This window comes from Callospermophilus lateralis, chromosome 7, assembly GCF_048772815.1.
Source record: "Callospermophilus lateralis isolate mCalLat2 chromosome 7, mCalLat2.hap1, whole genome shotgun sequence".
Lineage (NCBI taxonomy): Eukaryota > Metazoa > Chordata > Mammalia > Rodentia > Sciuridae > Callospermophilus > Callospermophilus lateralis.
In genome coordinates this window covers 97,746,364-97,758,170 of record NC_135311.1, presented here as the reverse complement: position 1 = coordinate 97,758,170, position 11,807 = coordinate 97,746,364, and positions in this window count along the sequence as shown.

The following is an 11,807-nucleotide window of genomic DNA, read 5'->3' as shown; positions in this document are numbered from 1 at the left end:
AGCCAAAAAACTAGACCTTTGGAACTGATTATCCTCATGGGGTCCCCCAGAGCATATCTAATTCTTCTTCTACTTGACAGATATTCAGCAGCTTCTTTAATTAATTGCTTTACTTATATTTCTGGGGCATTAACTATATCCTACACACCATGCCAGACCTTTGGGGCATTGTGATGATCAAGATAGTTCCCCACTGTCCCAGAACTTGGATCTCAGCATGGAAGAGATTTGACAGCCATCTTGATTCTTCTGGTCTACTTAGCCCCTCTCAGTTTCCTAAATACTTGTATAAAGTTTTTCTGCTTCCTCTGAACTTTCCTCCGATTGGTCTATTACCTATTCAAAGGGTGGGCATAAATAACAAGGAGAAGAGCAAGGCTTGTCATTGCTTTCCTTTCAGATTAAGTACTTTTCCCTGTGAGTTTCTGAAGTCCTCCTGCCAATCGACCTTTGATTTGATTCCACAGCTCCTTTGTGGTGTTGGAGATGAGCAATGCCCAGGCAATCTGAAAGATGTCAAGTAGAGGTCAGAGTCATTCTGAGTCCCCTGATAGTCAGTGGCATGCCCTTTGTAGGGGATTCTTATATAGAATTGAAACCCTGTACTTCCAGGTCAAATAAGTCTAGGTTCAAATCTCAGTTCTGCTATTTACCAATTTAAGTAAGCACAGGCATCCAATTGGTAGTGTTGGGGCATGTTCAGAAGGATTCTGAACTTGGTTTAATGCTCTGATAGCTATTACTATCTTGAAATTCTTAATAATTTTTCAACAAGGTGTTCCACATTTATATTTTGTACTGGGCCCTGAGCATTATGTAGTTCATCTTGTTAGTACTAACAAGTTTCTTGTCTGAGTCTTAATGTCTGCATCTAGGAAAATGGGGAAAATGCTACCTGCTCCACAGGTGAGCTTCACATGAAGAAGTGAGGAAGTACGTCATCAGAGTGAGCCTACCTGTGTGAGTCAGTGGCTTGTTATTTAAATTATCTCCATGGACTATTCTGAATTTAGTGTATATTCAAAGTGAGCCCTTCTAAATTTTGTATACCATTAATTACTCTTTTTTTTTTTATAACTTCTCTATTCCCCTAATCAGATAATACATAGTTGGGGAAAGGAAGTTACTCTTTCCTTCCCTCTCTCTCTCTCTCTCTCTCTCTCTCTCTCTCTCTCTCTCTTTCTATTACTTTCTTTCTTTTTTCTTTGGTTGCATATGACAGAAACTGTTTTTTAGCTAACTTGTACAAAAGGGAATTTGGGGAATGATAACATGATCTCAAAACAAACAATAAACAATAGCAAGTCTGGAAAATCAGTCTTGAAAATGAACAAGAACTAAGACAGCTTCCACCAAGGTGAACAGTCTTGGCAGAAATGGAATGCTTGAACTCCTGCCATTCAGTCTGTTTCTTAGTCTGCAGAAGATTCAGATTCCAGTGAGCTTGTGTCCATGACTTGGTGGGTTCATGTGCCCACTCCCAGTTCAGGGAAGAGCAGGACATTTAATTGCATTAATCCCACAGGTTGAGACTGGAAGGAACTCACCATAAGGGAGTCTCACCATGAGGTCCTGGCATGAAGGGAAAATAGATTCAAAAAAATCAAAACAAAACACATCTTCTCCAGAGTATCTACTATGTACCCGTCAACCTGCTAAGATTCACTTACATTGCCTGCAGTTCTTACTACAGAGTAGATGCTCTGTAGGCACTGATCAAATCAACAAATAATTGAGTGAGCTTTTAACTCTTATGCAACTCCTGGAGGTAGGTAGAATTAGTGACATTTACAGAGGAAGAAACTGAAGCTTGGAGAACTTAAGCAGTTTGCCTGAAACTATGCAACTAGCAGGTAATAAAGTTGAGAGTCATACCTGGCTCTGTCTGATTCCAAAGTTTTGTATTTTTTTTTCCTACTGCATGCTGCCAGATTTTCTTGGGGTGTAGGTGAAAGGCTGTTTTGAACCTTTATGTCTTTTGTAATGATATCCCAAGTCACAGGAACTATAGGCCTGATTGTTCATTGATGGCTTCTAGAAAGTCCATCTGGACTGATGAAAGTTCATTTTGTGATTCTCCACTAATTTTAGAAGGAAAGGGATCCAAGCCATGTGATCTGTGAGCAAGACACCTCCATCTCCTTCACAGTAAATGGGATGATAATGGTATCTTTCTGTTACAGTTTGGAGGTGAAGTGTCCCGAAACTCCTGTTAATGCAGGAATATTCACAGGTGAAAAGATAAGAGAGCCATAACCAAACTGGGATGGACTGACTGTGTGGTAGCTGCAGACAGGTGTGGCATGACTGGAGAAGGGGAGTCACTGGGCTGCACCCTGGCAAGGTTTGTCTGTGTCCCTTTTTCCTCCCCGATTCCCGGCTTAAGTCACTGAGTAGCTATCCTCTGCCTCACCTGGGGCCCAAAGTGATGGAGTCCATGAATATGGACTGGATCTCTAAAATGGTGAGCTAAAAATAACCTTTTCTCCTCTAAGTTGTTCTTGTCTTGTCCTTGGTCACAGCAATGAAAAACAGACTAACACACTCCCCATGAGACTACTGTGAGATTTGTGGAGGGGATGGCTTTGGCATTGATCCTGTACATAGAACTCTCTCCTGCACCCCCACCTCACCCTTGTAGGAGGAGGACCATTTATTTGTCTTTAGTCTCACAAAAGTTTAGAGAAACAGAAGAAAGAGCTGGGCTGGAGGAGGCATCAGTTTTCACCACCATATTTGTCAAAATTAAGACTCCGCCAGATGAACTAAGATAGAAAATCCATTGCCAATAAGCCATGGAACAATGTTTTCTTACTACTTCAAGTTTTTGTTTTAAGTTCAGGATATTAAGATAACTTCTTTTAGACTTATTCAAACACACTTTGTAAAGTCGTGTATTGATTTTGTATATATGTAAAAAAGAAAAATATAGCAAAATAATACATTGGTTAAGGTATTGGACTTTTTTACATTCTATATTGTTTACCTCTTCTGAAGCACTTTTCAACTCAGTTTTTAATCAGTTTTTTTTTTTCACAACACCATCAAATGAGCTGTCAAGAAAGTTGGGGAATGCAACACTTCTTAAAATAAGGCATTTATTTTCTTGGAAATTTTCTGACAAGTCACTGGTACCAATTCACAAAATCTGATGCTGGTGCTATACAAACATATATTTTTTAATTTACTAGGAGGTAACAGTGAAAGTTCCCCAGAGGTCCATAGGTAGATTGTTGACTAAGGTATCAAAGACTTTAGTTGTCGAGTCACTTTGTACCAGAATAACAACCATGTTCTTGCAATCAGGCATTGAAACTATGGCTCAGCTTCACCTGTCCTACAATATAATCTGTTGTAAAGGAGAAATATTTGTAAATATTTGAGAATATATGATCAAACATGTCCAGTTTTATATATTATATAACAGCATTAAAAGTCATATTTTTTTCATGATATAAACCAAAATCAAATTAATTCTAAGACTCAGATCATGGAGAGACCTGTCCTATCATATCTGGGTATACTTTTCCTCTCACTACCATTTTATTACTGTAGATTGTCATCAAATTGTTGATCAATGTGTGAAAAAATGAATCTTTGAAAGGGATAAATTTATTTTTTCTTTTCTTTCTCCTTAAGTAGAGAAACATTTGTTAACTAATTTTTTATAACAATTTGTCATGTAAAATTGATGAAAGTAGTGTTCTGGATAGAGATGCATGTATGTGTTAGTCTGTATGTGTGTTTCACCTGTGTGGTCTCTACATCCATGTACACATGTAACTGTGCATGAGTGTGCTTTGTCTCTCTCTGTGTGTAATGTATTAGCTAAGTGTGAGTATGTATATATGTGTGTGTGAGTGTGTGTTTGGGTGTATGCATACATTTTTGTGGTTTGTGTGTCAGTGTGATTATTATGTATCTGTATAACTATATCTGTGCCTGTGTCTCTGTTTCTGTGTATGACATTGTGGCTTAGTTTGTGTATGTGTAGTGCATGTGAGTTTGTATGTTTGTGTGTTTTGTGTTTGTATGTGTGTCTGTATGCTGTAGTGCTGTGATTTGGATGTGACTTGAGAGTGTTCTCCAAGGGTTCAGGTGCTGGAAGCTTGGTCTCCATTATGGTGACTTTGAGAGATGGTAGAACCCTTAAGAGGTGGGGTCTTGTGGGAAATGATTAGGTCACGGGTATTGTTGCCCTTAGGAGCCGTTGATGCTGGTCTCCTTGAGTGAGTTACATCTCATGAGGGCGGGTTGTTATAAAGCAATGCAACTCCACACACTAGTTGCCTTCTACGTGAGCTGTTGCCCTTTCCGCTTCTCTTCCATATTGTAACATAGCTGGGACTTCATAAAGTACTCAGTCTCAGGTATTTTGTTATAGTAACAGAAAAACTAATGTATCTACATGTATATGTGCCTACATGTGTGTGCAAATATGTGTATATGCCTGTGCTTATATATGTGCATCTGTGGGTATGCTTGTATGGATTTGTGTATATGTGTCTATGTATTTGAATAGGGCTGGTGGGAAGGACAAAGCTATACTATGCTATTCTATGCTTTGTGCAAATTAGAGAAAGTTGCCCTCTCTGGTAGGGCAGGAGTGTCAAAGGCATAGAGCTGGCCAGCAGAGTAGTAATGGGATTTCAGTCCCACTGGTTCCCCCATCTGGCCTTGGAGCAGAGAACAACTTTGTAGGGGAAAGGCATATTTTGGAAGGCCCAAATGTCTATTTGGGCTGTGCATGCCCCTTCCTGTAGAACCCAGTTTGAAGACTGCCATTTGGAAGTGACATGATTCCACAGTGTTTCATGATAGACATCAGTTATCTGAAGTCCATGTGCTGCTTGGGCTCCAGAAGGCTCCTCTTTGACTCAGTCTTAAAGGCATTGAGCATGCTTTCCCAGCAGACCTTCTCCTCCATGCCTTTTCACAAGTCCCAGTTAGAGACTGCCTTGTCATCCTGACAGGGTCTTGGACTCACTTCTGCCACCTGTTGCCTCATTACGAAAAAACACATGTTGGGGTTTAGGGCTGAATGTCCTTGTCATGGCTCATCACCATGAAATAATGTGCACTTTTATTAAAATGACTCATGGTCAAGAGGTTGTGGGATTGTGATCAGGTGGCATGGGGGGAGGTGGATACAGATGGCAAATAACTAGTTTTGATGGTTCCAAGGGAGGAGTGGGAGAGCAGTTTAGACCTAGAGGAGAAGCGGGTGCTGCAGGTTGAAGCCAGTGGGATTAGCAGGATTTACACTCATTTGAAGCCTTCACATCCAATACAAGCCGCCCACCTCAGCAGCTCAGCAGAAACTCCCTCTTCAGCAGTTTAACTTGTAGTGTCTTGTGATAGATGACCTTGGGCAAGTTGCTCAACCTCTGGGAGTCTCTGTTTCTTCAGTAATAATCCCTACCCACTCATGTGGGTGGTTGGGAAAGATAGCCCAGACACTTACATGAAGGTCCAGAGTATAGAGCTTAGCAAGTGTTAATTCAGTTTTTCTTTCCCTTTCCCACTCTCTACCTTGTCTTGTTTCCATCAGCTTTGGGGGACCCATAGCATTTTACCTGTGATTTCAGTGTAGCACTCAGGTACTTAGCAAGTACTCAGCACTTAATATATACTTCTTGAGTGGAGAGATGAAGGTAGTCATGCAGGTAGACAGAGGGCAAGTAATAAAGCAAGCTGAAACATTTCCCCAATTTTGGAAATGAACTAATGGTACCCTTAGAGACGAAGGGTGTGAAAATTAGTGATAAAATGTAGCTCAGGGTCATCAAAGTGGGGGCTCAGCCGGCTCTTCTAGTCAGTGGTTTCCCCTTCTTGATCATCTGCTTGGTCTCCAGTAAACTATTTCAGTTATTTTCCTCCAGGTATGATAGTGTAGATTTAGGAGAGAGGTGGGAGAGAGAGGTGTGTGTGTGTGTGTGTGTGTGTGTGTGCATGCATTGGCACCCTTCCTGCCAGAGAACCAAGTTAAGGGAAAACTGAGGGGAATCTAAATTGTGGAAGAAAGAAAAAAAGAAAGATCGAAGAAAACAAATCTGAATAGTAATGAGGGACCCAGTAAGGGCCCTACTAAATAAGGGTTATCAGCAGTTATGTAGCAGTCATTAACTACCTGCCATTACAGAGCACTCTGCTCATTGCTGAGATTACAAAGCAGAAGTCAGGACTTTTGCCTTCAGAAGCTTCTGATCTAGGAAATGGAATTGGATAGAAGTCAAAGAAGTATTGAGCACTTACCGCTTGTTTAGCATTGGTACAAATGTATAAAGTACGATGTCCATAGACAAGTACTATTTTTCTTTAAGGTGAAACTAAATTTCAAATAAGTTTGGAAATGTCTCCAGATCAAACGAGCAATCAACTGGGAGAAAAAAACAAGGCATGTCTGGCTGTAATGACCTTGTGCTGCCTGAAGGACTTTGAATAAGGCTACCTACCGGGTCAAGCATGTCAAAGGGAAAATTCACTTGACAAAGATCCTCAGTTCAGTGCCAGAGGAGCAATATTTGATTATTATGGCAAGAATATAGAAGAAAAGAGATTTTTCTGAGGACTCAAATGGAAGGAGAACTTCACACAGGATGTAGATCTTCAACTTGATGACAATGGTAGAATAGAAATCCAAAAGGAGAAGAATGAAGGACATGGCAGGCTAAGGGAGGCATAGAGTGTGCCAGGGTGGGAGCCCTCACCTCTGGGTGTGTATTATGTAGTGTGGAGTCCTGCAAGGAATACAGTCTACAATCTGCTCCAAACTTGCTAGTGGTATGGCTCTAAGCCCATCACCGACTTTCTTTAAGCCTCAGATTCCCTATCTGTACAATAGCTGTGATAAAAACAGCATCGATGAAATAAAAATCAATGTATTTACAGAATCTATTTTCTCAGAATCACTGATTCTTAATATCTGCTGTTTGTGAAAACAGGGTCAATGTCTATTCATCTCAGCACTGTCTCTCTGATGCTTAGAAAAGTCGGCATTCAGCAAATCTTTGTTAACTGAATGAAAACATAAATGTATGAATGAATAAGTGAAGCACAAACAAATAAATACTGATACCTATTTCTTGCCATGACTCTAAGAATCTCTGGGACAATGTCTCTTCTGCAGTGAGGAGGCAGGTTGCTGATATAGGAGAAGGTTTCAGAGAATGCACCTGGCTTCCACAGGTCACTAGAGAGAGCACCAGGTCTCATCTCTGCCTCCCGTAGCCATCCCGTAGCTCATAGAACCATCTATGAGCAGGAAGGAAATTACACAAACCTCCAGTTCAGCTGGTTCCGGGTTTTCACAACCCAACTCCTTCTGTCTTGCTTAATTCGGACATATTGCTTTGCTGGTGTGACTCATGGTGTGCTTAGTGCACAATGACACTGCATGATCCCCATGCTGCCCAACAATGACCCCGAGTGATGTCTAGACTTTTCAATAATCAAGTCTTACAATCAAATACAATACAATAACCCTTTAGGTAGATTTGGGGAGGAGGAAAAAGGGTAAGTCACAAGGCATCTGCTATGTTTTATGAGAGGGGTAAGGACAGGGAACTGGAGAATACAGAGGATGATGTATGGCCCAGCCTAACATTAAACAATGTACATATGATTGAATAGCATTTATAACTTTTCAAAATGTGATTACATATATCATCTTTTCTTAGTTCCCTGGAAAGGAGAGAAGTACGGACAACATTTGCATTATTATTTGTTCTTATTGTATATGAAGAGAGAGACTGGGGGCATTGGAGGTGGTGGTCCAGGATATTGATCTGATTTCAGTGGCTGTCTTACTCCTTTCTGTGCTGCCCTAGAGTACTGGACAATGGGTAACTTATAATGAACAGAAATTCATTTCTCACTGTTTTGAAGGCAGGGACATCCAATATTAAGGCAATAACATCTGGCAAGGGCTTCTTGCTCCTTCATCCCATGCTGAAAGGGAGAGGGTGAGAGAAGACAAAGGGTAGGGCTTGCCTCATAACAAACCACTACTGAGTCTACAACATTAATTTATTCCTGAGGGCAGAATTCTCATGGCCTACTTAGTAAATAGGTCCTACCTACCAACATTGTTGCATTGGGTATTAAGTTTCAAAAATATGCTTTTGGGGGACATTCAAATCATAGCAGTGGCAGACATGAGCTCACAGCTCAGATCTCATGAATATCTGCTAGGTATTTCTTTGCACTGTCATTCACCTTTATGTTAGGCAACAGTGTGAGTGTGCCTGCGATGTCACAATAGCGCCACTTTCTGAAATGTGTTCCCAGTGCACTTTTTTGTTGAAATATTAGAACAGAATAATCCAGGACTGGTAGACTAAGGTCCATATGTCACATCAGTCCATTGCCTGCTTTTGTAAATAAAGCTTTATTGAAACTTGGTTTTTCCTATTCATTATTTTCTATGGCTGCTTTTATACTACAATGTAGAGTTGAGTAAGTGCAATGGAAACTGGCTCACAAAGTCTAAAATATTTACTATCTATCTGGTCCTTTACAGAAAGTTTGCCACCTGCTGGGGTAGGTGAATGGAATAGACGTAACTGGAAAAAATTGATTGATTCATTTTTTTTACATAAATGAAGTATAATTTCTCATTCTTCTGACTATACATGATGTAGAATCACACTAGTCCTGTAGTCATATATATGCATAGAGTAATAATGCCTGATTCATTCTACTATCCTTCCTACCCTCATTCCCACTCCCTCCCTTCACTTCCCTCTACCTAATCCAAAGTAACTCTATTCTTCCATAGCACCTCCCCCACACCCATTGTAATTAGCATCTGCTTATCAGAGAAAACATTTGGCATTTGGTTTTCTGGATTAGCTTGTTTCACTTAGCAATATATTCTCCAGATCCATCCATTTACCAGCAAATGCCATAATTTCATTCTTCTTTAAAGCCGAGTAATATTAGATTGTGTGTATATACCAAATTTTCTTTATCCATTCAACTGTTGAAGGATACCTATGTTGGTTCCATAGTTGAGCTATTGTGAGTTGAACTGTTATAAACATTGATGTGGCTGCATCATTGTAGTTGCTGATTTTAAGTCCTTTGGTTATAAACTGAGGAATGGGATAGCTGGGTCAAATGGTGGTTCTATTCCAAGTTTTCTGAGGAATCTCCATACTTCTTTCCATAATGGTAGCACCAATTTGCATTTCCACCAACAATGTGTGAGTTTGCCTTTTCCCACAACCTTCTCAACATTTATTGTTGTTTGTATTCTTCATAATTGCCATTCTAACAGGAGTGAGACGAAATCTTAGAGTAGTTTTGATTTGCATTTCTCTAATTGCTAGAGAAGTTGAACATTTGTTCGTATATTTGTTGATTGATTGTATTTCTTCTTTTGTGAAGTGTCTGTTCAGTTCCTTAGCCCATTTATTCTCTGAGTTATTTGTGTGTGTGTGTGTGTGTTAAGTTTTTTGAGTTCTTTATATATCTTAGAGATTAATGCCCTATCTGAGTTGAATGTGGTAAAGATTTTCTCCCATTCTGTAGGCTCTCTCTTCATGTTATTGATTGTTTCCTTTGTTGAGAAGAAGCTTCTTTGTTTGAATCCATCCCAGTTATTGATCCTTGATCTTACTTCTTGTGCTTCAGGAGTAACCAAATACTAGGCCAACATGGTGAAGTTGGGCCTACTTTTTCTTTTGTTATGCGCACAGTCTCTGGCCTAGTGCTTAAGTCTTTGATCCACTTTGAGTTGAGTTTTGGGCAGGGTGAGAGATAGAGGTTTATTTCATTTTGTTACAAGTGGATTTTCAATTTTCCCAGAACCATTTGTTGAATAGGCTATCTTTTTTCCAGTGAATGTTTTTGGTGCCTCTGTCTAGCATGAGATAACTGTATTTATGTGTGTTTGTCTATGGCTTCTATTCTGTATCATTGGTCTACATGTTTGTTTTGGTGCCAATACCATGTCGTTTTTTGTCACTATGGCTCTGTAGTATAGTTATTTTTTTTTAATTTTTATTTATATATGACAGTGGAATGCATTACAATTCATATTATACATATACAGCACAATTTTTCATATCTCTGGTTGTATACATAGTATATTCACACCAATTTGTGTCTTCATACCTGAACTTTGGATAATAATGATCATCACATTCCACCATCATTAATATCCCCATGCCTCCTCCCCTTCTCTCCAAACCCTCTTCTTTATCTAGAGTTCATCTATTCCTCTATGTTCCCTCTCCCTACCCCTCTATGAATCAGCCTCCTTATATCAGAGAAAACATTTGACATTTGGTTTTTTGGGATTGGCTAACTTCACTTAGCATGATATTCTCCAACTCCATCCATTTACCTGCAAATGCCATGATTTTTTTTTTATTTTTATTTTTTTCATCTTTCATACATTTGATTCAAGTGAGTTATGCATTTCCATTTTTACCCCAAATACAAATTGCAGAATCACATCAGTTACACATTCACAATGTTTACATAATGCCATATTAGTGACTGTTGTATTCTGCTGTCTTTCCTATCCCCTACTATCCCCCCTCCCCTCCCCTCCCATCTTCCCTCTCTACCTCATCTGTTGTTCCGTTCTCTCCCTTCCCCCCCTTTCCCCTCACAACCTCATATATGTGATTTCGTATAACGATGAGGGTTTCCTTCCGTTTCCATGCAATTTCCCTTCTCTCTCCCTTTCCCTCCCATCACTCGTCTCAGTTTAATGTTAATCTTTTCCTCATGCTCTTTCCCCCTGTTCAGTTCTTAGTTGCTCTCCTTAAATCAAAGAAGACATTTGGCATTTGTTTTTTAAAGATCGGCTAGCTTCATTTAGCATAATCTGCTCTAATGCCATCCATTTCCCTGCAAATTCCATGATTTTGTCATTTTTTAGTGCTGCATAATACTCCATTGTGTATAGATGCCACATTTTTTTTATCCATTCATCTACTGAAGGGCATCTAGGTTGGTTCCACAGTCTAGCTATTGTGAATTGTGCTGCTATGATCATTGATGTGGCAGTATCCCTATAGTATGCTCTTTTAAGGTCCTCAGGGAATAGTTCGAGGAGGGCGATAGCTGGGTCAAATGGTGGTTCCATTCCCAGCTTTCCCAGGAATCTCCATACTGCTTTCCATATTGGCCGCACCAATTTGCAGTCCCACCAGCAATGTACAAGTGTACCCTTTTCCCCACATCCTCACCAGCACTTATTGTTGTTTGACTTCCTAATGGCTGCCAATCTTACTGGAGTGAGATGGTATCTTAGGGTGGTTTTGATTTGAAATGCCATGATTTTATTCTCTTTTATTGCCGAGTATATATGCCACATTTTAAAAAATCCATTCATTTATTGAAGGGCATCTAAGTAACTCAACTCAAAATGGATCAAGAACTTAGGAATATAACCAGAGACCCTGCGTCTAATAGAAGAAAAAGTAGGCCCTAATCTCCATCATGTGGGATTAGGCCCCAACTTCCTTAATAAGACTCCTGTGGCACAAGAATTAAAATCAAGAATCAACAAATGGGATGGATTCAAACTAGAAAGTTTCTTCTCAGCAAAAGAAACAATCTGTGGGTGAATAGAAGGCCTATATCTTGGGAGCAAATCTTTACCCCTCACATCAGATAGAGCACTAATCTCTAGGGTATATAAAGAACTCAAAAAGCTAAACACCAAAACAACAAGGACCTGAAGAGACACTTCTTAGAAGATGATGTACAATCAATCAATAAACACATGAAAAAATGTTCATCATCACTAACAATTAGATAAATGTAAATCAAAAACACTCTAAGATTTC